Source organism: Aotus nancymaae, unplaced genomic scaffold (assembly GCF_030222135.1).
Source record: "Aotus nancymaae isolate 86718 unplaced genomic scaffold, 86718_ANA_hifiasm-v0.15.2.pri h1tg000046l, whole genome shotgun sequence".
Lineage (NCBI taxonomy): Eukaryota > Metazoa > Chordata > Mammalia > Primates > Aotidae > Aotus > Aotus nancymaae.
Window position 1 is genome coordinate 17,752,159 of NW_026988460.1, and position 27,111 is coordinate 17,779,269.

The following is a 27,111-nucleotide window of genomic DNA, read 5'->3' on the forward strand; positions in this document are numbered from 1 at the left end:
GACATATGCATGACTAAATCTAACCAAGGCCAGCAGGACTTCCTATTCCAAATTACCAGTTGGTGGAATTGCATACTTAATAAATGATACTGATTCAGGCCACTAAATGTGGAGAATGTTTATTACATGTCAATAGCCAACAGCTACAACTCCATTTACTGGAATAAGGGTTGTTCAGAATTTAGATTCTGTGTTAGAAGGCTAGATCCTGCACACTGGAAGAAGAGTCCATTCAACATCAGCTATAAAACCAAATTAATACTGAATGATAAGATTTTAATTCAGTAGTCCATTTCTTTTTCCAGAGTATCAGGCTAGTACAAGAATTTAGAATGGGCTTAACAGCCCTAAGTCTAGACTCCAGAGTGGAAGAAATTATGGAGATTGTTATTTTAAGAAATATTTTGAGAAAACCAAGTCAAATTAAATTATCTTTACTTATTAAACATTATGCACAAATAAGGAAAGGTGACCCAAAAGAGGACAAATGAATGTTCTTTTCTTCAAGATTTTAAAGACTAGGTAAGAATTTTGCTAATCAGGCCGGGCACAGTGGTTCACACCTGTAATCCCAGCACTTTGAGAGGCCGAGGCAGGCGGATCATGAGGTCAGGAGATCAAGACTACCTTGGCTAACATAGTGAAACTCCATCTCTACTAAAAAAAATATATATATATACAAAAAAAAAAAAATAGCTGGACATGGTGGCACACACCTGTAGTCCCAGCTACTCGGGAGGCTGAGCAAGAGAATTGCTTGAACCCTGGAGGTAGAGGTTGTGGTGAGCCAAGATCGTGCCACTGCACTCCAGCCTGGGGCAACAGAGCCAGATTCTGTCTCAAAAAACAAAAACAGAAAGAATTTTGCTAATCAAAAATTGTTAGAAAACGAAAGATAAAAAGCGTTGGCAACAGTTGTCAGGAATGTAAAATGTTATAGCCACTATGGAAAACACTATGGAGGTTCCTCAAAAAACTGTAGAGAATTACCATAAGATCCAACAATCCAACTTTTGGATATGTAACCAAAGAGAGTGAAATCAGGATCTCAAAGAGGTATCTATAATCCCCATATTTATTGAATCATTATTCACAATAGACAAAATGTAAAAACAACCTAAATGACCACTGACAGATGAATGAATAAAGAGAATGTTGTATGTACATACAAGGGAATATGATTCAACCTTAGAAATAAGGAAATCCTGTCATATGCAGCAACATGCATGAACCTGAAGGACATTTTGTTAAGGAAATAAGCTGGGCACAGAAAGATAAATATTGCATGATTTCAGTTACATGAAATATCTAAAACAGTCAACCTCAGAGAAGCAGACTATAGAAGGTATGATTACCAGGGCCCAGGGACGGGGGAAGTGGGAAGTTGCTGATCAGTAGGTTTGTAGTTTCAGTTATACAGGATGAATAAATTCTAGAGATCTGTTGCACAACATTGTGCCTATAGTTGACAATGCTGCATTGTGAACTTAAAACTTTGTTAAGCGGATCAATTTCCTATTAAATGCACTTACCAAAAAACAAACAAAAAATTGCAAAAGATGATCAGTATAAACTCATATGATTTTTCAGCTGATGTTTCCCACATTGACATAGATTTATACGCAGCCCTCTTCATCCATTGGTTCTGACTTTGTGGATTCAGTCAGTTGAGGATAAAAAATATTAGAAAAAAAATCCAATAAAAATAACATTACAACAATGAAAAATAATGCAAATAAAATACAGTATAACTATATATATATTTTTGAGATGAAGTCTCGCTCTGTCACCAGGCTGGAGTACAATGGCATGATCTCGGCTCACTGCAAACTCCGACTCCCTAGTTCATGCGATTCTCCTGCCTCAGCCTCCCGAGTAGCTGGGATTACAGGCACATGCCACCAGGCCAGCTAATTTTTGTATTTTTAGTAGAGGTGGGGTTTCACCATGTTGGCCAGGATAGTCTTGATCTCCTGAACTTGTGACCCGCCCGCCTTGGCCTCCCAAAGTACTGAGATTTCAGGTGTGAGGGACTGCATGTGGCCCAGTATAGCTATTTACATAAGCATTTGCATTGTATTAGGTATTGTATTAGCTTGTTCTCACACTGCTATACAGAAATACCTGAGACTGGGTAGTTTATAAAGAAAAGAGGTTTAATTGGCTCACCATTTTGAAGGCTATACAGGAAGCATGACTGGGCAGGTCTCAGGAAACTTAAAATCATGGTGGAAGGTGAACGGGAAACAAGTATGCCTTACATGGCCAGAACAGGAGGAAAAGAGAGGGGAGAGAGATCAAACAACCAGATCTCATGAAAACTCACTTACTATCATAAGAACAGCACCCAGGAAATAATCCACCCCCATGATCTAATCACATCCCACCAAGTCCCAGCTCCAGCATTGGGTATTAAATTTCAACATGAGATTTGAGTGAGAAGACAAACCCAAACCATATTAGGTATTAAAAGCAATCTAGAGATAATTTAAAGTGTATAGGAAAAGATTATTTAATCTTTGCATAGTATTTGCATAAAATCTTTGGATATAGTTTTACATCCATTTTATATCAGGGACTTGAGCATCCTTGGATTTTGATAACTTTGGAGGTCCTACAACCAGTTCCCCATGGATACAAAGGGACAACTCTATAAGAGTTAAAAGTTGGCCTAGAAATAGAAATTCCATTTGACCCAGTATTCCCATTACTGGGTATATATCCAAAGGATTATACATTGTTCTACTATAAGGACACATGCACATGAATGTTCATTGCAGCACTGTTTACAATAGCAAAGACCTGGAACCAACCCAAATGCCCATCGATGATAGACTGGACAGGGAAAATGTGGAACATATACACCATGGAATACCATGCAGCCATAAAAAATAATGAGTTAGTATCCTTTGTAGGGACATGGATGAACCCAGAAACCATCTTCTCAGCAAACTGACACAAGAACAGAAAATCAAACACCGTATGTTCTCACTCATAGGTGGGTGTTGAACAATGAGAACACATGGACATAGGGAGGGGAGCATCACACACTGGGGTCTGTCGGGAGGGACAGAGCGGGGTGGGGATTGGGGAGAAATAGCATGGGGAGAAATGCCAGATATAGGTGATGGGGAGGAAGGCAGCAAATCACACTGCCATGTGTGTACCTAAGCAACAATCTTGCATATTCTTCACATGTACCCCCAAACCTAAAATGCAATAAAATAAATAAATAAATAAATAATAAATAATAAGATACATAAAGCCAAAAAAAGAAAAAAAGTAAAAGTTGGACCTACTTCACCATAAAATTTCAGAAGAGAAAGTAATCATAAAGATAATGTAGTACAATTCTGTCATTTTCTAAGTGTTAAAAATGGTTCTAGTGAAGTCCTATGAATATTAGATGGCAAAATTTGCTCTAACCTTTACTTATTTCTCCTCAATCTGTTTTTTTTGTCTACATACTCTAATGAGATTTTTCAAAAGTTAAATTAGTAGATAATATTTGCCTCTAGGCCAAAGTAAAAACAGATATGGATTTGCAAAAATTATCTACCTTAAAATTTCTTCCCTTTCTTCCTCAGGCACTATCATTATTGCTATTCTGATAGCATATTCGATTCCTAAGAAATTTTTCTCTCCAATATTTTTAAGATCCTCATTATTGCCTAATTAGTAAGAAAACCATGACTTAGTTTAGTCTTGGGAAGAACAAACTAGGTGGAAATGTCATCACAATTTTTATTTTTAACCTAAAGAAGAGAAAGCTAATGGAGCAATTCAATAGTGTTCCTCCAGATTTTGAAGAGTTCACACAACAGCAGTGGGAACTATTGATTTCCTACTTTTTATGTGTGTACAGAAACACAGTCTTAGGCACAATGAGGACATGGGAAATAGAAGATTTACTCTATGCTCTCTGGTAACTTGCAAGCCAGTTGCTTATGAAATAAAGACATAAACACAGGGAAAAAGTTATATTATGGTGTATGTTTATGGAAAAAAGTAATAATACAACATGCATATTTATGTATGGACAGTCTACAGACAACAAATGCAATAAAATTTCAAACAATATGGGATTGATAAGACCTACAGTCCTGTGAGGAAAAAAAAGGAATTAAGCTGCAAGAATAGAGAGGAATTATGATTAAGGAATGAGAAATAGAATGCCGTTCCAGGTGAAGGGAAGCACATGCAAAATTTTATGGGTCCCTGCTGAATATTCAATGAGACAGTAGGGATACCTGCTTGATTAAAACAGTATAAGGAGAAATGAAGTCAAATTAGCAATAACAAACAAGATTATGAGATTATTTCTATGCTAGCATGAAGATTAGAACATTAGTCTATAAACAAACCTAACCTGTACTCAATAAACAAACTTAACCTGACCGAATGAATACTGTAAACCAAATTAATGCAGTCATTGACAGACTAGTCCTTTCTCACCACTTTTAATATACCCCAAGCTTCACTGATAGTTCAGCCACTAACTCTAATAAATGGTGGCATTGTTTGTACTACCCTCATCAAACCTAATCAGACTACATATACTAACCCCATAGAAGAGTCATGGCTCCAAAGGTAAGGGGCATACATTGTCTGTAGCCTAGCCACTGCATTGCCCAGGGTGGACCATTATACTTGCCATGAGAGGGAGAATATCCTTATTTCTAAAAGGTCCCTAGTAAAATAACTTTAATTTGGCTAAATTCTCATCTTTGTCAGCTTAGGAAAGTGGAAATCTTATTGTAGACATTTTGAATCTTTCATTGGCACTTCTACATAGTATACTAATTTGTCAGTTCTCTTTTCTTTATATTTTAGTACCTAGCATGGCCATGGAACAAAGGAGAGACTCACAAACTGTCAGAAGAATACATGAATGAATGAATTCTGTTCATGAGCTTTAATAAAACAGCTCTGAGTATTAACAGTGGATCAAATTTAGGCTTCTTGATGCAGGCATGGTATAGATTACTACCTCTATATTGTCCCAGGAAAACAGCACATTCCTGGATAGATGATAGGAGCTCTGTCAGGTAAAGATGCTCAGTGATCATGGCATGTTAAAATGAAAGGAACATGCAATTCTGATCTTTTAATTAAAGGCTTCAAAAGTAATATTACTCACAGGAGCATTTTTACACATTACTTGATCCAAGTAAATTCCTATTACATCAATACTGAAGACATTGTCTGGTTTATCACAGATATTTATCTTCTAACAATCTTTGTCTTAATTCTTAGAGACTCTCTGCATTAATTCATAAAAGCATAGAAACAACTTCCTGGAAAAATGCAGTTTTTTATTATGGGGAAGTCAAAGAAGCCCAGTATTGTGTTTATTGTTGGCTATCCCCTCTAACAGTCTCTTCACTCTGGGTTCTGCACTGCTTATTGCTCTCCCTAGAATAATGATTCAAATGTTCACAGTGATTTAAAGTCACTAGTGACTCTCAGTCTCTGAGACTGCTTGGGGCAGCTAGCTGAGCCATTGTGTCACATTATGTTTTAACATTGTGTCCCACAAAACTGAGGCCCCAGCCTACAACAAGTAACAGTGCCACACTGGGTTCACTGTGCACCTGGCTGTTAATATTGATGTGATCTGAGAAGAGCTTTCAAATGATACAAGCAAAGCCTTTCCTGGAAGCACTTCATGTCTACTGCAATGATTAGAGAATTATCACCACTGTCTACTTTCTGTCAATTTTTGAAGGCCACATGGCAAGTATGATCTTAGAGTGGGGGCCATTATAGTAAATACAGTGGCTCAAGAGTTAGACTGTTGTTATAGCTTGACTCCAAATTATACTGTTTGTGTGATCTTGAGCAAATTGTGTAAATTTTCATTTATTTTTCTCTATAATAATAATACCAAGCAAACAGGGTTCTAGTGAAGACTACATTAAGTGTCTTCTATATATTAAGCTTTAACTAAATGTCAGCCACTTATGTTTGTATAATCTAATCTTCAGTTAGAATTAATATGGCTTTAAAGTCAAAGAGAGCCAGGTGTGGTGGCTCACACCTGCAATCCCAGTACTTTGGGAGGCCAAAACAGGAAGATTGCTTGAGACAAGGAGTTCAAGACCAGCCTGGGCAAAAAAGTGAGACCTCATCTCCACAAAAAAAATTTTTTAAAGTAGCCAAGCACAGCAGCATATACCTGTAGTCCCAGCTACTCAGGAGACTGGGGTGGGATGGTTGCTTGAGCCAAGAAGGTCAAGGCTGCAATGAGTTATGATGGCACCACTGCACTCTAACCTGGGTGATGAAGCAAGACCCTGTCTCTAAAAATAAATAAATTAATTAATTAATAATAAAGTCAGAGAGATCCAGGTTAAAATCCTGTTGCTACCTTCAAACTTTATGAGCATCTATTTTTGCCCTGAGAAGCAAAGGCAAACGTCAGTGTAGATTGATTTGTGTAATGTTACCACCTCTGAATTAGTGTTGCATACATTGCATGGTGCTAGTGTAGGGAATATTTTAGCTAGGCTACTGGGTGTGCAAGTAGTGGATATTTATATTCAGAATCTATTCAGGTTGATCACTGCCTATGTCGTACTGATTATTTCATAATTGGAATATCATACCAGGGTACTTCTATCAAAATACACTTTTGTTGCCTTTGTTGTCATATAGTTAGAAAGAGATATTCAAGACATTTTGAAGAAAGAAAAACATTATTCTCATTTATGGGAAACTTCAGAAGCTGCCACAATTCTAAGAACCAGCTTTTATCCCTCAAGACACACATGGATTCTGTCAAGGGATTATCCATATCTCCTTGACACTACCTACTTATCAGGCTGCCCCATACATTTCATTCTTTTTAATTTCCTTTTTTGGCCAAGCGTATTTTCTGTTCCCTCTTTTTCCCTTGTGTTCTTTTCTTACTATTAATTGTTCTGATTTCTTTGTGTTTCTGAGTTCAAATTCTTAAAAAGATCAGATCAGCCAACTTCATATTTTTAGACACTGATACTCTGTAGATAGCTCATCTTTTATTATATATTCACCACAGCTCTGTATCCAAGGCCAGGAAATGGCTGCATCACAAGGTACAAAACATGCTCCCCTGCACATGAGGAAGATGAACAGAGTTGTTTTATTTAAAATCTGCTTGGCTGGGCAAGCATGATGATATCTGTAGGTAAAAGGTAATGTGCATGGATGCTACGATTCTCATTTGTTTGATGTTTCACTAGTTTATTTATGGAATAAGTTCAGTTGGAGAGAATGATTGCTCATTATTTTTGGGGCTTGGATATTGGAACTTAGAGAAATTGAACTGGGCGCTATGTAAATGGTCCAGTCAAAGGAAATGTATATTTTGGCCACTTTATTTAAAACGCTGTTAAAATTTAATTAAAGGACAACATTTGTCCAATAATGTACTTTTAAAGACATAGTAGTATAGTATCAATTCTGTTCATGGTGTGTTGAACAAAACAAAATGGATTAAATACACAAACAAATATTAGAATATACAATTAGTTCCCACAGTTTTGAACTGCATATATATATATATATATTTTTTCTGATCAAAGAATGTTTTCAACTGTTCAGAAAGAGTAGTCTGCAGTTTTGTAGCATGTTTACAAAATGATTTTTCTTTGACCATTGAAAAGAAAAGCTGCTATAGGCCAGGTGCAGTGGCTCATGCCTGTAAGCCCAGCACTTTGGGAGGCCAAGGCAGGTGGATCACCTGAGGTCAGGAGTTCAAGACCAGCCTGGCCAACATGGTGAAACCCTGTCTCTACTAAAAACATAAAAATTATCTGGGTGTAGCGGCACACGCCTGTAGTCCCAGCTACTAGGGAGGCTGAGACATGAGAATCGCTTGAACCAGGAGGCAGAGATTAAGGTGAGCCAAAATTGTGCCACTCCAGCCTGGGTGACAGAGCAAGACTCTGTCTCAATTGAAAAAAAAAAAAAAGAAAGAAAGAAAAACGCTGCTATAGTCATCTGCTAAAACACTATGAAAAAATTAGTAGTTTTTAATACTTAACAATGGATGCTAACAACGAAATGTTGCTTAAACCATGGAAGGGCTGAGAATTGATTATTTTATTCCTGTTTAGTTATTTGGGCAAGGCATACTAATTTGTTAACACTTTGCCTCTTCATCTTTCTTAGCTTTGAATAAACTCCAGTCCCCAAGAGAGAATGAGAATCACCAGAATACTAAACTTCACTGTTTGACTTCCCAACAGTCATCAATGCACCAAGATAGTCTCTTGCTGTGAGGTTAATAAATGAATAAATAATTCCATAGTTTTCAAATCTGTGACGTTAACAACGTGTAGATTTTTTGCACATATATAAAAAACCATAGCTAAAGCTTAATGCCCCTGAAGCAGATGGAAGAAAATAATAGGCTCCCATTAACTGTGGCAAATTGTATAGGTCTTGGCCATCACTGGTTCTGTTGTGATGAATTTTTTTTGCCCTTGTATATAATTTAATTTTCAGTTATTCTAATTATGGTACTTCAGAACATCAATATTTGAGATGAGCTACTAGTGTCAAGGACTTATTAGAGTTGTGTGAATACTGAATATTTGAGACAGGTCTCAATTATTTTAGAAAGTTTATTTTGCCAAGGTTGAGGATGTGTGCCTGTGACATAGCCTCAGAAGGTCCTAAGGACATGTGCTGAAGGTGAACAGAGCACAGCTGGGCATTATACATTTTAGAAGACATCAGACATCAACCAACATATATAAGATGAACATTGGTTCCATCTGGAAAGGTGGGATGACTTTAAGTGAGGAGGGGTCTTCAGGCTATAGATAGGTAAGACAAATGGTTGCATTCTTTTGAGTTTCTGATTGGCCTCTCCAAAGGAGGCAATCAGAGTGAGCAGAGTTGAGTGACTCTGAACATAACAGGAGGCTGGTTTGCCCTAAGCTGTTCCCAGCTTGACTTTTCCCTTTAGCTGAGTGATTTGGGGCCTCCAAGATTTATTTTTCTTTCACAGTTGTGTCAGACTCCACAGGCAGCCTTGAAAACCATCGCAGCTGAGGATAGGCAACACCCATTTGTGCATAGTTTTGTGCTCCACACTCTTACCTACAAAATTATGAATTTTCTTACATATATTAAATTTGAGAAAAACTAAAAATAAAACAAAGTAGTTTCAAACTAGTATTGTTTTTACATTTTAAACATAAAGTTTTATGCACTCTCCTTACCTCATCATAAATAGCTTGCCTTATTTAATTTGTACTTGGCATTTTATCCGTTTTATTTCCATTTTTGGATATGTTATTTTAATTTTTTAATTTGTTACCTAAACAAAAAATAATATACATATTATTCTTAGTCTTTATATATGCACTGGTTGAAAGATGAGATATATAAATGCTGTTAAGTGCTTCCAGTAAGGTAGACATCTGGCCTGTGTCGTGGGGATCGCATAATCACTGTGGTGACAGTTTCAGAGAGTAACATGTGTAGGGGTTCCTGGAGTTAGCAAAGACGAGAAGCATGAAGCACAGCCAAAAGTTTTTTTTTTTTTCAGACATGAGATATATTTGAAGTTTGAAATAGAGTGAAGACCCATAAATGAGGAATAAGTGAGGACTCTAAGTGTCTGTGCAGAAAATTTAGCATAATTTGTTGAGGATTTGTATAGTGTGCCAAAAGACAGATAAAGATTGCAGATAGCTGCAAGATCCCAGCCTCAGGGGATCTCAAGCCACAAGCATTAAGTATTTAGTCCTGAACCTATGCATGTGTGTTACAGGACTTGACAAATGATTAAAAAAAAAAAAAAAATACCACCCTAGATAAATTCTTAGTTCTGTCCTGTCTAGTATCTGGTGCTAGGAGATCAAAGAAGGTGGTGACTTCAGCTTGACTTTGAAGTCAATAGGACTTGTACAGTGTGGCAAATATACCATAAGGGGAGTCCCAGTTGAGTCATACTTGTTGATGATTCCTATTCTTTGAGTGTGAACAGAACCTGAGACTTGCTTCTAACCCACAGAATGTAGAAAAAATGGAATGTCACTCCCTTGAGGTACACGTTATATATAGATACAGTAGATAATGATAGAGAGATGTTATGATGTACATATAGATACAGATATAAATATAGACATACATATAGATATATGACTGTGGGCAGACTAGGCTGAGATGAGAGGCCCTGCCTTGCTGGCTCTGAAAAAGTGAGATGTCATGCTGTGAGGTGGGCTACAAAGGGGCCACATGGTAGGGGACTGTGGGAACCTGCAGGAGCTGAGAGTGGCTCCCAGCTAGCAGCCAGCAAGAAAGCAGAACCTCAGCTCTGCAGGTGCAAGTAACTGAATTCTGCCAATCATCATGTAAGCTTAGAATAGGACCCTGAGCTCCAAAAAGAAACACCACCCAGCGGACACCTTGATTGTAGCCTTGTGAGACCTTGATCAAAGGACTCAGCTAAACCATGCCTGGACTTTTGACCCATGAAAACTGTGAGACGATAAATGTGTGCTGTTGTAAGCCACTATGTGTGTCGTAATTTATTATGTAGCAATAGAAAAATAATATAGATGGCTAGAGAAAATGATGAGTATATTCTAGGTACTCTAGATGTATGGAACCAAAGAACTGAAGTGCAGAGGTCCAAATGAGATTGACATTCTCCATGGATCCATATATTGAACAAGTATTTCTTTGTTTTTAATTTATTTTTTGTTTGTTTTTTAAGATGGAGTCTTGCTCTGTCATGCAAACTGGAGTGCAGTGGTGCAATTTTGGTTCACTGCAACCTCTGCCTTCTGAGTTCAAGCCATTCTCCTGCCTCAGCCTCCCAAGTAACTGTGATTACAGGCATCATCATTTTTGTATTTTGGTAGAGACAGTATTTTGCCAGGCTGGTTGCGAGCTCCTGACCTCAAGTGATTTGCCTACCTCAGCCTCCCAAAGTGCTGGGATTACAAGCATGAGCCACCATGTCCGGTCTTTGAACAAGTATTTCCTGAGTGCTAAAACTTGACCAGGAAACCAATAGGGGAATTGAAGAGAGCTTAAGTAACTTGTGCAAAGTTACAAAATATAATTATGTAAGAATACAAGAATGCTGTAGGGGAAAATGGAGTCATGTTTGTGTGACACCCCAGCCAGTAGGGTCTCTTGAGTACTTTAGCTGTGTCTTTGAATACATCTTGTTTTTCTTGTTTCTTTTGTACTATAGTTTAAATTGTGGGTTAGATCATCCTGAAAGCACTTATTTTCCTTGTTTCCAGAGATGCTTTAGAATAATTTAGGAGTAAATAACTGAAATTATCTTTCTAAAACAAAAGTATACCTTTTATCTACTGAATTTCCCAGAGTGTACAAAAGAACACGGAGCATTGAAAAAGGAAATAAATTCTGAAGAAAAATAGACACAGGAGCTGAATCACTGTTTTGATTTTAGATCAGGAACATTTAGGTCTGTAAAATTTTAAGAACTTTGAACTTTGATCTGACTAAATGTAGGCTATTAAATTGTTATGCTCTTCTGGGAATTCCTAAAAACTTCCCTGTATTACAACAGTTGCCTTTGATATTTTGTTCACTTGTAATTTTTGATTTTTTTTCTGTAGTGTTAGAACTGGAAAAGACATTTGTTCAATTCAATATTTTAAACAAACGAAGATGTATTTGGAAATAAAATAAAACCTCTTCTGGAGTGGATCCTGCTGATGCTCTGCCTAAATATCCTCCAATCCCCTTTTTCCCTTGGCTGCATCCTTCTCCTTGCTTGTGTTTGCTTTTGTTTCTATGTTGCACCTGCATTTCACTTAGGAAGGCTGTCTCGGCTGCTGGAATCGCTTTACCACCTGATGAAGAGTTCTTAGGGGTTTCCTTCCTGCCTAGCTTGGCCCCTTTCTGCAGCAGAGGCTCTTAGTCAAAGAATACTTGAAAGTCCAACTTCCTTGCATGGAGGTGAACAACTCTGAGATTAATTTATGGTCTCAAGATCCCCTGCAGGAATAGACAGGAAAACTCTGGGGAGACATCACCTGAAACCACACCCTTGTTGAGTTCCTTTCACTTTTCTCTTTTCTGCTTCCCGTGTGTCTTACTGGTTCCCTCTGGGGGCACTTCTGGAATCGTTTCTACAATAAATCCCAGTCTCAGCCTGCTTCTAGTGAATCAACCTAAGACAAACACCTTCTTACCTGCATGCTGAAATGTAAATTTTGTTATCAATCCAGAACTTCCAGAGTCTTTGATACAAAATGAGATATTTCCAAATGCACAGGTATCCTAGATTTGTGTGATTTTACTAAGGTTTTCTGGATAACAAAAGTAGCTTATATTAATTGTCGAGTTTAGAAAATGCACAAAAATGAAGTAAATTACATCATCTATAGTTTCTATTTATACCTTGGCAAATTTTTCCAAAAACTACCCCTACCCCACCTCCAATCAAGACTCCATCTTTGAGTATATACACTATTTTTTTCTAATTAAAATTGTGATTCTAATTAACATACAGAATGCTTTGTTGTACACAGGTGGTTTAGTTATTTACTATTTTTTAAAATAAATATCAAGGCCTTTCATGTTGTAAATTATTTTTAATAGAATAAAAACAATGAAGGCAATGAAGTCAGGATTAAAGCAGAAATTCCTCCTTTCCATTTTCATTTCTCAAACATAACCACTTTATAAGATTGGTGCAGATTGTTCTGGATTTTATATACATAAAAAAAAATTTACATACACATACACACACACACTCATAAAGATGTACATATGCAATTCATGTTTATACTCTTATTTATAATGAAACTTGTTTATACTACATATGTCTTCTTACAATTAGCTTTCTTCAATCTAGGAACTTGATGAACTCTTTCCACAGTAAAGTTTGGAGGTCGGGTTCAATTTTTATAAATAATGTATGAATGCTGTTTTTCCTGATAAACAATACTTCACTTTCCTTAAGAAAGCATTTCTGTATGCATAGGTAGGGACATTTCTTCCATGTGCTAAAATCCTAGAAAGGCACCTAACAATTAGTAAGAGATGTTTAAATAAATATATAACCAAACACATTTAGAAAATATTAGCCTCTCCTGAATGTAAATCCTTAGTTTCTCACAAATACCTCCTCCCCAATATCCCTGCTTCTCTCAAAATGTCTTGGTATAAATGGGTGTGTGCAGCTTATGCATCCTCTATCAAAATGTTCGTAGTTACTACCAAATTGCCCCATATTACTATAAGTTATACTAATATATAGTCCTGCCACATTCTATAGGACCAGGTGTATGAGCCTTTATATTTATAAATAATTCTGTAGTCTGTCTTTAATTTTAAGTTGATTATTGTGTTACTTGCCATAGAAGACTTTAACTTTTTTCATTAAACAATTCCAGTATTTAATTTCTTTATCACTTCTGATTTTCATTTTATTCTTGGAGAGGCACACATTCTCCCAATTAATATATATTTTCATCTAATATTTTAAGATATATTTTCTACCTACTGGTCCTGTATTTTTTTGGAATAAATGTGTGTTAAATAAATACATATATGTTAGGGAAGGTATGTTAGGTAGGAATCAAACATTATTTTTCACCACAAATTGGGAACCTATTGTAGCTATCCACTCTACTGAATGGTCCATCCACTACCTGTTGATTTTGAACTGTAACTTTTTCACATAAGGATATTCATACATGGATAGAAATAGATGGATAGAGATAGATAGATAGATAGATAGATAGATAGATAGATAGATAGATAGATAGATGTGATGACTCTTTGGATATCTAGCTATTTATATATATCTATCCACCTATTTATGTATGTGCACTTTGGGGCTCTGCTGTTTCACTGATCCATCATTTTCACTTCAGAACTGTACTGATATAATTGCTGTAGCTGCATGGCACATTTCAACATATAGTAGAGCAAGATATCAGTCCTTATTCTGATATTTCAAGAAGGTTAAACTAACCTCATGCAAGAAAAATCTTCCTGTTTCTCTTCAAGGAGAACTACAAACCACTGCTCAACGAAATAAGAGAGGACATAAATAGATGGAGAAACATTCCATGTTCATGGTTAGGAAGAATCAATATCATGAAAATGGCCATACTGCCCAAAGTAATTTACAGATTCAATGCTATCCCCATCAAGCTACCAATGACCTTCTTCACAGAACTGGAGAAAACCACCTTAAACTTCATATGGAACCAAAAGAGAGCCCGCATAGCCAAGTCAAAAAAGAACAAAGTGGGAGACATCACACTACCGGACTTCAAACTATAGTACAAGGCTACAGTAATCAAAACAGCATGGTACTGTTACCAAAACAGAGATATAGACCAATGGAACAGAACAGAGGCCTCAGAGGCAACACAACACATCTACAACCATCCGATCATTGACAAACCTGACAAAAATAAGCAATGGGGAAAGGATTCCCTGTTTAATAAATGGTATTGGGAAAACTGGCTAGCCATGTGCAGAAAGCAGAAACTGGACCCCTCCCTGACACCTTACAGTAAAATTAACTCCAGATAGATTAAAGACTTATACATAAGACCAAACACCATAAAAACCCTAGAAGAAAATCTAGGCAAAACCATTCAGGGCATAGGCATAGGCAAGGGCTTCATGACCAAAACACCAAAAGCATGGGCAACAAAAGCCAAAATAGACAAATGGGACCTAATCAAACTCCACAGCTTCTGTATGGCAAAAGAAACAGTCATTAGATTGAATTGGCAACCAACAGAATGGGAAAAAAATTTTGCAGTCTACCCATCCAACAAAGGGCTGATATCCAGAATCTACAAAGAACTAAAACAGATTTACAAGAAAAAAACAAGCCCATTCAAAAGTGGGTGAAGGATATAAACAGACATTTTACAAAAGAAGACATACATGAGGCCAACAAACATATGAAAAAATGCTCATCATCACTGGTCATTAGAGAAATGCAAATCAAAACTACATTGAGATACCATCTCACGCCAATTAGAATGGTGATCATTAAAAAATCTGGAGACAACAGATGCTGGAGAGGATGTGGAGAAACAGGAACACTTTTATACTGTTGGTGGGAGTGTAAATTAGGTCAACCATTGTGGAAGACAGTGTGGCGATTCCTCAAGGACCTAGAAATAGAAATTCCATTTGACCCAGCAATCCCATTACTGGGTATATATCCAAAGGATTATAAATAGTTCTACTATAAGGACACATGGACACAAATGTTCATTGCAGCACAGTTTACAATAGCAAAGACCTGAAACCAACCCAAATGCCCATCGATAATAGACTAGACAGGGAAAATGTGGCACATATACACCATGGAATATTATGCAGCCATCAAAAACGATGAGTTTGCATCCTTTGTAGGGACATGGATGAACCTGGAAATGATCATTCTCAGCAAACTGACACAAGAACAGAAAATCAAACACCGCATGCTCTCACTCATAAGCAGGTGTTGAACAGTGAGAACACATGGACACAGGGAGGGGAGCATCACACACTGGGGTCTGTTGGGGAGAAATAGGGGAGGGACAGCAGGGGGTGGGGAGTTGGGGAGAGATAGCATGGGGAGAAATGCCAGATATAGGTGATGGGGAGGAAGGCAGCAAATCACACTGCCATGTGTGTACCTATGCAACAATCTTGCATGTTCTTCACATGTACCCCAAAACCTAAAATGCAATAAAAAAAAAGAAAAACCTTCCTGTTTCTCTTGCTTTATGAAGTCCCAGATCTCTTGACAACATCTATATTTTATACCTTGATAATTTCTTTCTAAAAGTAAGCTACATTTGGAGATGTTCTGTAAACCCTGGTAGTCATACAAATGTAAACTGTGCATGCCTTATAGGTAGCAGGGTGTTTCCTATAAGTCTCATTTGTCTTAGGTATAGGAGGGAAAAATGTAGCTTTTAAATATTGCCTGTAACTCTTTGCCTCCTACAACTCCATTTTTAGGTTATTCACAGAACTTGGGGATAGGTAGTTTAAAAAAATAAAACTTAACAGAATAACTAGTCAAGAACTTTTAAAAATGGTTTATATTATTTAAATATAATTCCCTACTCTTTCTCAGAGATTGCTCTACCTCAAACATCTCTGCTTATCTGCTAAAATGGTATCTGGGTAGAAGGGGAGTAGGTGTTTATACTTCTTGCCATTCCTCCCTTACCCTGACCTCCAATTTAATGTCTTTTGACCATCTTGGGGCAGTTAGCCCTGCTGGCATTTAGGACTGTGGTCAGTATCTTTTTTTTGTTTTTGTTGTTGTTTGTTTTTTTGTTTTTTAAGACGAGGTCTCACTATGTTGCCCAGGATGGTCTTAAACTGCTGGGCTCAAACAATCCTCCCACCTTAGCCTCCCAAAGTGCTGGGATTACAGGTTTAAGCCACTATGCCCAAGCATCTTTTGTCTGTGTAGTCAAGGCCATGTAATACTTTTTTACTTTCTCAGCTTTATTTGAGCTCTTGCTGGTGCTATCTGCTTTCTGATTGTCTGACTGGGAATCTCATTTAGCTTGTAGCCCTTGGAGCAGAATCCCTAAGGCAAGCCCCTCTGCCAATGTGCCAGCCAAGTGTTCAGCTGCTTTGGATATGCCTTTGCCTCATCAGAACCAAGGGAAACCCAGTACATTAAACCTCTGCCTGACGTCTACTTTTATGTGACTGCCCTCCCTGTGAGTGTGAATGCAACCTACTCGGAAGCCTCCTTCCAGATGAATAAATGGGTGACAAGATAAGAGTCACTCTCCTCCGTGATTTTATAAACTGTCATCAAATGTGCTTCTCCAAACTGGACAGCCATGTTTGTTTCCTTCATGAGCTTCTCTTCCCTGATCTTCTCTCTTTTGCACCACCCTAGTGGACAGATAAAATTGTTCTTTTTACTTCCCTCGCATCGTATGCTTCTTCTACTTGATTTCAGCCATCTTCAACGGGGAACAGAAATGGCTCCCTGAATATTATTTAGATTGTAAAACCACTGCATGCAGTGTAGATGATGCCTTCTGTATCTGTGCAACGTGGAAGCCTTGATCTCCTCGATACAATGAGGAGATTTAACGATGAGTCCCACTGCATCAATTAAAATAAGAGAAAGAATAATTTAGCTAATGTCTTAGAAGGACAATAGCCTGTTTTTTTCAAGATGATTGCCTTACTGAATTCTGAATGTCAGTATCATAGTATCTTCCTTCTGGCAAAAAAAAGAGAGAGAGAAAAGATGAGGAATAAGATGAAAGCCAGGTGCTGTAAAATGTCTAAGAGGAAACATTAAGCTATTTTTATGCCTTATCCTTTTATCTTTAGTCGCTTTCTCCCCTTTTTTTCATCCTGTCTTGTAGCAACTGATGCTAACCATAAATAAAGATAGTATCTGATTAATTAAGATCAATTCATATTTCTGCAGCCAGGAGAGGTTAAGGAGTGGCAGAAAAGGAAGTGAAGTTCCTTGAAAGTTACTGAATTAACAGACATTGTGCTCATAACTTTCCATATTTTAGCTTGGTTCACATTCATAAGATTCATCTCTGTTTCCCAGATGAAGAAACTGAGGCTCAGAAGAATTTGGAAATTGTTCCAGATCATACACTAGTAAGTAGCGAAGACAAAGTTGAAACCCCACTATGAGGGAGTGCAAAGCTATTATTCCTCATTCTAAGGAACTTTGTACTACCAAAACAACGTGTTTCGAAACATTTTAAAAGGCGGCTCTTTCCTTATTAAAGGGTTATATGAATTAATTAGAGGTGCCTATGGAATAAATGTCATGCTGCTCTATGGTGCAATGTCAGTAAGCTTTTGGCAATTTCAGCACCAGTGGGATTTGCCATCAGAATTTCAAGGTTAGGCATAAAAGTAAGTCACACAGTGTTTTACAAGAATACATTTCTGCTGTTTTCTTAAGTGTATTTTACTGCTGCCAAATAGCCATACCTCTCCTCATATCCTTCTCATCATATGTACATAATACCATTGTTGAAATCCCATGATGTTCATGCTCTCATTTTTCAAAAATTTAACCTTGGCTCTGACATTAGTTATTTCCAGGAAAAATGTGGTATGGATTTTAGGAATACCTAGATAGATTTAGGGATGATGTATTGCACATTCACCCTCATTTAATATTCAACTTTACTTGCTATTTAATTTCCCTGTCACTACCAAATACTTTGGGGGACTAGGACTATGCTATTTTTTTTGATCATTGCACATTTTACATCAATCCTCCTGCCCTTATGTATCATGCTTCATGTTTTTATTACATCTTATCAGACCCGATCTTGTCATAGAATGTTTCATTTTCCCCAATAACTAAGATTTACTGTGCCTAAGGGTTCTCAAATTTGAGAGCCTATTTCATTTTAATTTTGTGTCATTTTTTGAAACGAACTCTATAATGTATTTGTAGCTTTGACTTGCCTCAAATTGAGGTTTGTCATTAATTTGCTTTTGAAACTGGGCCCAGCTTATCTGATATCAAGTAAATGGTTATTTGAACAGAAAATTGGAATATCTTATTTGTGTCCTAAAAGCAAAATCTTTGTTGTTAAAAGGAAAAATAAATCTCAGGTGCCAAAGGAAGTAACGCTTGGATGTCAACTGGGGTCCTTTTCCTCAAACACAATAGAAACTCAGCTTTTGTTTCAATTAATTCTGTCTAGTTTTTGATAGGACTAGCTTCTATATTGGTCTCCAAATTCCTCTGAGTCAAAATAGTGGTTCCCCTGAAGTGTGGGAACTGCTAAAATGAGATTATTTATAGATTTAATAGATATATTTGTAGGTATGTTTTTAAGGCCCTTGTGGAAATAATTGCCAGTGAAGGCACTGTTTCTAACTAACATAAGGAGACATAAGAGTCACCTGCTTTAAAACCGTGGCAAACTTTAAAAGGAGATAAACTTGAGGAAAAAACATCATACTCACAGCAGGCCTTTTCCTTTTTGATCTCAAAACTCTATTTCTAAGAATTTAACCCAAGGGAATAATTAGAGAAACACCAAAAGATGTATTTAAATGTAGGTTTATTGAGGTCTTACTTATACAGCAAATATATTAGAAACAATGATATCTAATGACAGCAAACTGATAAAATGTGGATTTCCCATAGTAAGCTCTGCAGTCCTTAAAAATTATGAATTTGATCATAGGTAATAATCTGAAAAAAAAGGTACACAAAATCAAATAAAAATATACAACTTAAAAAAAAGGTAAAACTATTAAATTTTTTGGCTGGGCACTGTGGTTCATGCCTGTAATCTCAGCACTTTGGGAGGCTAAGGCAGGCAGATCACTTGTGATCAGAAGTTTAAGAGCAGCCTGGCCAACATGCTGAAACCCCATCTCTAAAAATATAAAAATTAGCCAAGCATGGCAGGATGCACCTGTAGTACCAGCTACCTGGGAGGCTGAGGCAGCAGAATCACTTGAACCCGGGAGGCAAAGATTTCGGTGAGCCAAAATCACACCACTGCACTCCAGCCTCCGTGACAGAGCAAGACTCAATCTCAAAAAAACAAATTGTTAACTATATTTATGATACCAACTTAAATGTATATATATTTATATTTAATAGATATATTTGTAGGTATGTTTTTAAGGCTCTTCTGGAAATAATTGCCAATTAAGGCACTGTTTCTAACTAACATAAGGAGACATAAGAGTCACCTGCTTTAAAACCGTGGCAAACGTTAAAAGGAGATAAACTTGAGGAAAAAACATCATACTCACAGCAGGCCTTTTCCTTTTTGACCTCAAACACTCTCTCTCTCTCTCTCTTTCTTTCTCTCTCTCTCTCTCTCTCTTTCTCTATACACATATGTATGTATAACTTCCCAACAGATTATTCCTGCCCACTGCACACATCAAGACCATGGTATTACAGTAAAGAAAGTTTCATTGGCATGAGGCCAGCCATCCCATGTGGGAGACAGTTATTGCTGAGGAATATTAAGTTTACCCTGCCCCCATGGCTCCCTTATGGAGGATACTTTTAGTTCGTGATTAGTGGTAGGCAGGTAACAGCTGCCTACGTGATGTATTTTTAAGTTATAAGTAAATATAGAACACATGTGTATTAATGAGAATCACCTGTCTAACAGCAAATAAATACGTAGATGAAAGCCTGCTGGCGGCCTCCGGTCTGGAGAGCTGTCAGCCCCGCAGGCTCTCAGGCTCTCAGGCTCTCAGGTCCCTAGGATAGATTCCCCTCTGTTGTGGTATCTGGGTGCCTGCCTTTCAAATACCTTCAGCACCGCCTGGGTGGGGGTCTCCCGACAGAGCTGGTTCTCGGTAAGTTATTACTCAAATCAACTCATTGAAGGCTTGTAGGGTAGGGGTTTTTCAAAGGCAGTTTGTGAGTAGGGGTGGGGTGGCTATGAAATGGGTGCTTGCTACTGACTGGTTGGAATGGAAATAAAATTATACGGGCTCTAAGCTGTTCTTTTGTGCTGAGTTGCTTCTGGGTGAAGTTAGAGGAGCAGTGAAACCATCAGTTGGTGGCTCTAAGTGGAGCCATGGATCTCAGACATGCAAAAACCCTGAAAAGATATCTCAAAAGGTCAATCTACTATAGTGATGTTATCTGCAGGAGTAATTGAGGAAGTTGCTTATCTTGTGACCAGTCTATACATCTTGGCAAAATTCAGGCGTCTCTCCTCCTCCTACCCTGGTGATCTCTCACTAGTTTTATAAAGGCAAAGATGGTTGATTTGGGAGAAAGAGCTATTATCATTTAGCCTATAACCTAACTGTTTTCCAAAGTTAGCTTGGCCTAAGTCCAGGAATAATTAAGGCAGTTTGAAAGCTAAAGGCAAGGAGGGGTTGGCTAGATCAGACCTCTCCAACTGCCATAATGTTTGTACTTGTATAATTTTTGCAAAGGTGTTTTGTATATTTTTATGCAGAGAAAAAAGAGAAAAAATTTACCCTGTAATGATAGTAGGGGTGTACAACAGTTGGTGGAATTAGGGGGAAAATTTTATTTACTTTTTATACAATTTTGGTTAACATAATATTTTCTTCTTCTTTTTTTAATGAGAGGATATTTTGCCAAAATTAAGGGTGACTGTTTTCACTGGAATAAACTTAATTCTTGGACAACAACAAAGATAAAAGGCAGAAAACAAAAAGCTGTGAGCACCAAAGATGAGTTGTATTGTACATTTGCTTTCTGTTTAAAATAATATTGGTTTCATCTTCTTGTGAGATCTCTGGGTTTATTTTATTTTTTCTCACACATCCAATCAGATCTGAACTTCCCTTTCCCTAGAGAGAATCATGTTGCGTTGACCAATCATCTGTGTCAGAGAGGAGAGGAATCTGGGACTTTTAAATAGTCATTGTATAGGCTACAGATGGGTAGTAGCAACATGAAATTCTTAGTCCATTTAAGGCACCTGCCACAGGCAGGTTCTTCTTTGTACCTTGGCCATGTTACTTAAATAGTAAAGTGGCATCATCTGTGAACCTAGAGTTTTCAGATAAATCTTGAAAGGATTATTCTTAATTGTATGTGTCCTATCAAGTGAAATTGACATGAAGAAAAGTATGCATAATTGTTGATGCAGCTTCCCTCAGCAATGTTATATGTTGTAAGCTGTTAATACTATTTTTTAGATCCAATCTCCCACCCCACTGGGGACCCTCCAGTGGCTCCACTGTACCTGCACTGGAGGCACAGTGTCCATCACTGGCAAAGTCTCCTGTTCTGTTAGCCTCTCTTACTCTATCTGAAGCCTGCTATCCATTGGGCCCAGCCAACTTCTCTGTAGCCCTTTTCAGTGCTGGCTATTTTTCCTTCTTCTTTCACAGCATAAGACCTGGAAGTAGATGGGTTTTCTTCTTCCTTCTCACTGCAGCAAAACTATGTTTCCTCCGTTCTTCCCTCTTTTTTTGGTTAAGGGAGTGTAATTCCACACTTGCTCCCACTCCTGGTGACACCCTACACAGCATGTCATCAGAGGCTTCCACAGTCAGCCCTCACACATTCTTCCCTCCTGATCCAGCACAGACTTCAAGGCCTATCAGAATAAGCATTTGTTTGCATGTACCTGCCATTCCTTTGCCCCTGCCTCTGTTGAGTTTGGCCAGCAAGATACCAACCTTCACTGCATCTACATATCTACCTATTCTGTATCTACAGGTGAGGAGCCAATGTGGCTGGCTGATGCCACTTAAATTTATACCCTCAGACCTCAACTGGGTTGTTAGCTGTCTTCTTACATTTTTCTGATGGTTTCCTGATTTCGGAGATGAGATTTATATCCTCTCTCTTGTTCTTCTTTCACTGAAGTAGAGAAATACACATCTTACCTTACTCCGTCTTCTGCGTCACTTCCTCCACTTCTGCCTCATTGTCCCTTCGCCGGATGTCCCAGGGCACCTGCCTACTGTCCTGTAATGATAATGGATTTCTCCTTGCACCTACATAATGGCAACATTAAAAATAGTACTGTTATTCTATTTTGCTTATCCATGGATTTCCCTGGTATCTCATTCTTGTACAATCAATGATACCTTTTAATCTACTCAACATGAAAAACGGTTTGCATATTTAAAATTAAATTCCATGCTAGGCCCCATAACCCCTTTCAACTAATACCTTATTTCATTCTTTGGTTTACGATAAAGTTTTTGAAAATGTCTGTACCTGCTTTCTCTATGTCCTCACATCACCCCTCCTTTGCTTCTTAATCCCCTCCAGACAATTTTGGCCTTCCCCACTCTACTGAAGCCACTTTGACATGGTTGGAGAATACAATGTTTTAGGGTAACAGAAAAAGCATGATGGGAAACTTTAGTCTTAAAGAGCAGTTTGTCCAAAGGTCTGCTAGAACAATGCTTTTCTTTTCTTTTCCCATCCCTGGGACAAGAGAGTCAGGGTATTTGGAAATTTATGTTATAGTTGACCTAATAAAGACAAAATAAAAATGAGTAGCTGGTGCTCATTTGTTTGATACCTTGAGTTTGGTGGTAACAATTCAAAGAGGACCATAGTGTACAAAATAAAGATTAGCAGAATATAAAATGTCCTATCACATTGACAATTTATAGGCAGAGATTTCTAAGTCTCAACCTTATTAATAATCTACTTTTAAATTTCAGAAGTGTTTAATTTTATAGTAATATTCCATTTTATAGAATTTATTGCAAATAAGGTGTTTTAATTTTATAACAATGTGAGAAATATTTCTTTGATCAAGAGATGTTTGCATATACTGTTTTTAAGTTAGTATTGTTTTAACCTTTTTACTTTCTCCTAAATTTTGTGGATATAATTTTAATATTCTATTGAGCATTAGTATATAATTTCCTACTTTAAGTGTTTAGTATGAGCTTTGTTTTATCTTTTTCTTTCTTCCTCTTATTCTTTCTCCTCATTTTCCTTCTCTTCTTTTTCTCCCCCTTCTCCTCCTTTTGTTACTGGAGGTAGCCAGGCTCAGAACATCAGCTAGCCTTTGCAGCTTGAGTAGCAGAGGCTGTAGCCAGAGCATTATATGGGACCCCTGCAGTCATTACTCAAGTTAACTGTTTTTACTGAGTAATGTGGTCTAGTATGACCTTTATCTGAATTTTACATAACTCTCTATTCCAAATGTTTTAGAAATTAGCAGCACTGAAGTGTGTGTTTGTGTGTGTATTCGTATTGAAAGCTTATTTCCCTATTAAATATTTTTAGATTTTGAAATCCATTTATTGATTTGATTTTTCCAGAAGTATCAAATTGTTTCTTTTAATAATCGACCTAATGCACAAAGATCATGTATTGTGATACCTGGAATAAGTCTCAGAATTAAATTCATGTTGTAATTTTTATTAGCTATGCAGCCAAGGACAAGTCACTGAACATTAAATTTTTTATTAATATATCTGGGATAATTGTATCTTCATTGTGTGTTTAAATATAACAACATTCAATTAATGGTTTTGTTTTGGCTCTTAATAGTTTTAAAAGACAGCGCTCATAGAAGTTTAAAGCTCCTCTGAATAAGTGATATAGTATGTGCTCACACTGTCCCTACTAATTTTGACATTTCATTTCTTACTAGTTGATAGTTGTCCATGTTTCTTTTCTTAGTTTTAAGATGGCTCCATTTGTGAATGTATTTCAAACAGAAATATATTTTGTTTTAAAATATAAAAGGTTATAATTTAATAACACCTTTATTATATAACTTATAATTTCTTTTTACCATCTATGATTTGCCAACTTAAATTTTGGCAAAAAATCCTGGGTGTAAAACTCATTTAATTTGATTGAAATTTGTGTGCGTGTGAATATTATTAAAAATTTATGTATGAGTTCCAATTAATACTGCTTCCTCCTTTTGTGTGATATCATGGAAACTTTTTATAGCTTTGACTTATTTCAGTTTACTATATTTGTTATTTATTTATTTTTGGCATTGCTAGTATTTGGAGATTGAAAGCCTTTTTGAAATTGACACTTTTGTCTCATTACTGCTATTTCCCTATATTTCTGAAGTCACTTATTTGTTGACCACAAATTTTATAGGTTCCACCTTGAATTTCCTGCATTCTCAAGATTTCTAACAGCCCTAATTCATTTTATTGCTTATGAGAACACAGATTTTGATTTAAGTATTAGTTATTTCCATTGAATTATTTCCTGTGAGCACTAGTTTAGAGCTAGGTAACACACCAGCTTCTAACAAATTCAGTATCACAATACTAAAATTATATTTTCTCATTTGCTTTTGACAGCATGAGTACCTGCTGATATTTTTAATTTATTTGAATGTATTGTCCCTTTATCTTTTTCTTCTCTCTTTTTCTGAGCAATCACACTTTCTTGTTTGTGCTATGTATAATCTATTCACCTATGCTATACACTGTCACTTACATTATTCCGCGTAAAAGCATACTGTACCAGAATACACACTAGGAGACATGCTGCAATTTTACTTTAAATTTAGAAACAGTAATTTTCTATAATGCAGTTGAATTTTACTTAAGCCAGATGTCACAGTGTAACTAATAAATAACTAGTATGCCATAACGTTTCAGGAAAAAAAATTCATGTATGTAAACATCCTCAGGTAGAATACCCATGGGAGTGATCTAATAACTAAACCATGTAGTCTTCTAGATGTTGTCTCTGCTTTAATTACTAAGATTTACTTTTACAGTATATATACCCAGATGATTTATTTTAAGCTATCATAAAAGAAGTCAATGATGACAGTTGTATGGGAAAATCAGTGCCTTCAGTGTTTATAGCAGTGTACATGGGCAAAATATTTTTTACAAACAATTAGGAAAGACACATCAGATTTTTAAACCTTGTCAACACTTTGGATTCGTGATTTTACTTCTGAAAAAATAAATATAATTGTATTTTTTGCTCATGTGAAAAAAAAATTAAACAGTAGGTTCTTCTCAAGTCCTGTGGTTATAGGAGGTAACAACTGTAGTAATCTCCTGGCTTCAAGAGTGGGTGCCTGTTATATCAGTCATGAAACTTCACCTTCGTTGACTACACCAGTTGGACCAAGGGATGACCACACAATCCATGACAAAGATCCAAAGGGTTTTTCATTCTGAAATAAGCACAGTAAATTTATTTCTGTTCTGTGCAATTTCTGCCTTGCTCTTTAGATGGGAACCTACGGTTATAGCCATGTGGGAATCATGAGAACTGAGCCTGAGAGGCTAAATCCAAAAGAGAGCCAGAAGCAGAAAAAAAAAAAAAAAAAAAAAAAAAGGACAGAACAGTGATGAGACAGAAACAACAAGACAGAGACGGAAATGGAAAGACTGTTTTGTCTATGGAACCAGCTCTGCTGTGTTCTTTCCCTAGTGTATCATATTAACAAATACATTCTCATTTTTGTGAAAACCGGTATAAGTTGGATTCATGCTTTCTTGCAAGTATAGCATCTTGACAAATGTGAGCTTTATAAAGACCTATATAATAATGTTAAAATTGTTTATTATAGAATACTAAGTATAAAAATCATGATACAACATTTGATGTAGAACACTATTGCAGATGACCTGAAAAAGAAAACAAACCAAAAAGAAATTATATACATAATACATAAAAAAAAGAAAAACAGGAAAATATAAAAAGTTATTTTTGGATGGTAGGATTAAAGGAATTCATTTTTTAAATTTATTTCTGATTTTCGATTTCACATTTTAATAACATAAACATAAGGGGAAACAAAACTTTTTAAGTTATAATTTTCATTTTAATAAAGAGTTTTCTTTTTTCTAAAATAATGGTTCTGAAACTTGGTATAGAAAAGAATCATCCAGAGCACACCAAATTCCTGGGCTCCATTCCAGCCTACTGAGTCTGAAATCCTAAAGTGAGATCAAAGTATTTGTATTTCTTCCAAGCTTCTGAGGAACCTCTGGAACTAGAACCAAGATGGCACAATATGATGACTGGAGATGTTGGACTGGGTATTTATCAGACCTTGATTTGAACTCCAGGATAATTTTTTTTTTTTTTTTTTTTTTTTTTGAGATGGAGCCTAACTCTGTCACCCAAGCTGGAGTGCAGTTCTGTGATCTCAGCTCACTGTAACCTCTGCCTACCAGGTTCAAGCAATTCCCCTACTTCAGTCTCCTGAGTAGCTGGGATTACAGGTGCGTACCACCACGCTCAGATAATTTTTGTATTTTTTGTAGAGACGGGTTTTCCCCATATTGGCCAGGATGGTCTCAATCTCTTGACCTTGAGATCTGCCTGCCTGGGCCTCTCAAAGTACTGGGATTACAGGCATGAGCCACTGCGCCTGGCCAGTAACTGGATAATTTTGAAGGATCTTTTTATTTCCTCTAAGCCTTGATTTTCTTATCTCTAAAATGAGGCTAAATTGATTTGATCATGGTATATTGTATACATATATCAAAATATCACTGTGTACCCCACAAATATGTGCAATGATGTGTCAACTAAAAAAGGAAAAAAAATGAGGCCAGTTATTTTCATTGCAAGGATGGATCAAACACCGTTTATACAGCGTGTAGTATGATGTCCAGTCACAGTGTAAGCACTCAAGAATAATAATACATTATTTAAAAATAAAAAATTTGTAAAACAAATTTGAAAATAGTAAATGTCGTCAT

At 36.8% G+C, this 27,111-nt stretch overlaps 1 long non-coding RNA gene across 2 annotated transcripts in view; it reads right to left on the reverse strand.

Annotated features, from left to right (window-relative positions):
* The window catches only part of LOC105730004 (uncharacterized), a 173,969-nt gene that overhangs the window by 100,087 nt on the left and 46,771 nt on the right, over positions 1-27,111 (reverse strand). The window contains exons 3-4 of one of the 2 annotated variants that reach the window (XR_001110365.3): positions 9,213-9,310; positions 3,734-3,944 (exon numbers count right to left, since the gene is read on the reverse strand). The exons of the other annotated variant lie outside the window; for it this stretch is intronic. This is a non-coding gene — a long non-coding RNA (uncharacterized LOC105730004). Of the gene's footprint in view, positions 1-3,733; positions 3,945-9,212; positions 9,311-27,111 lie in introns of those variants that run through there. 2 annotated transcript variants of the gene reach the window in all.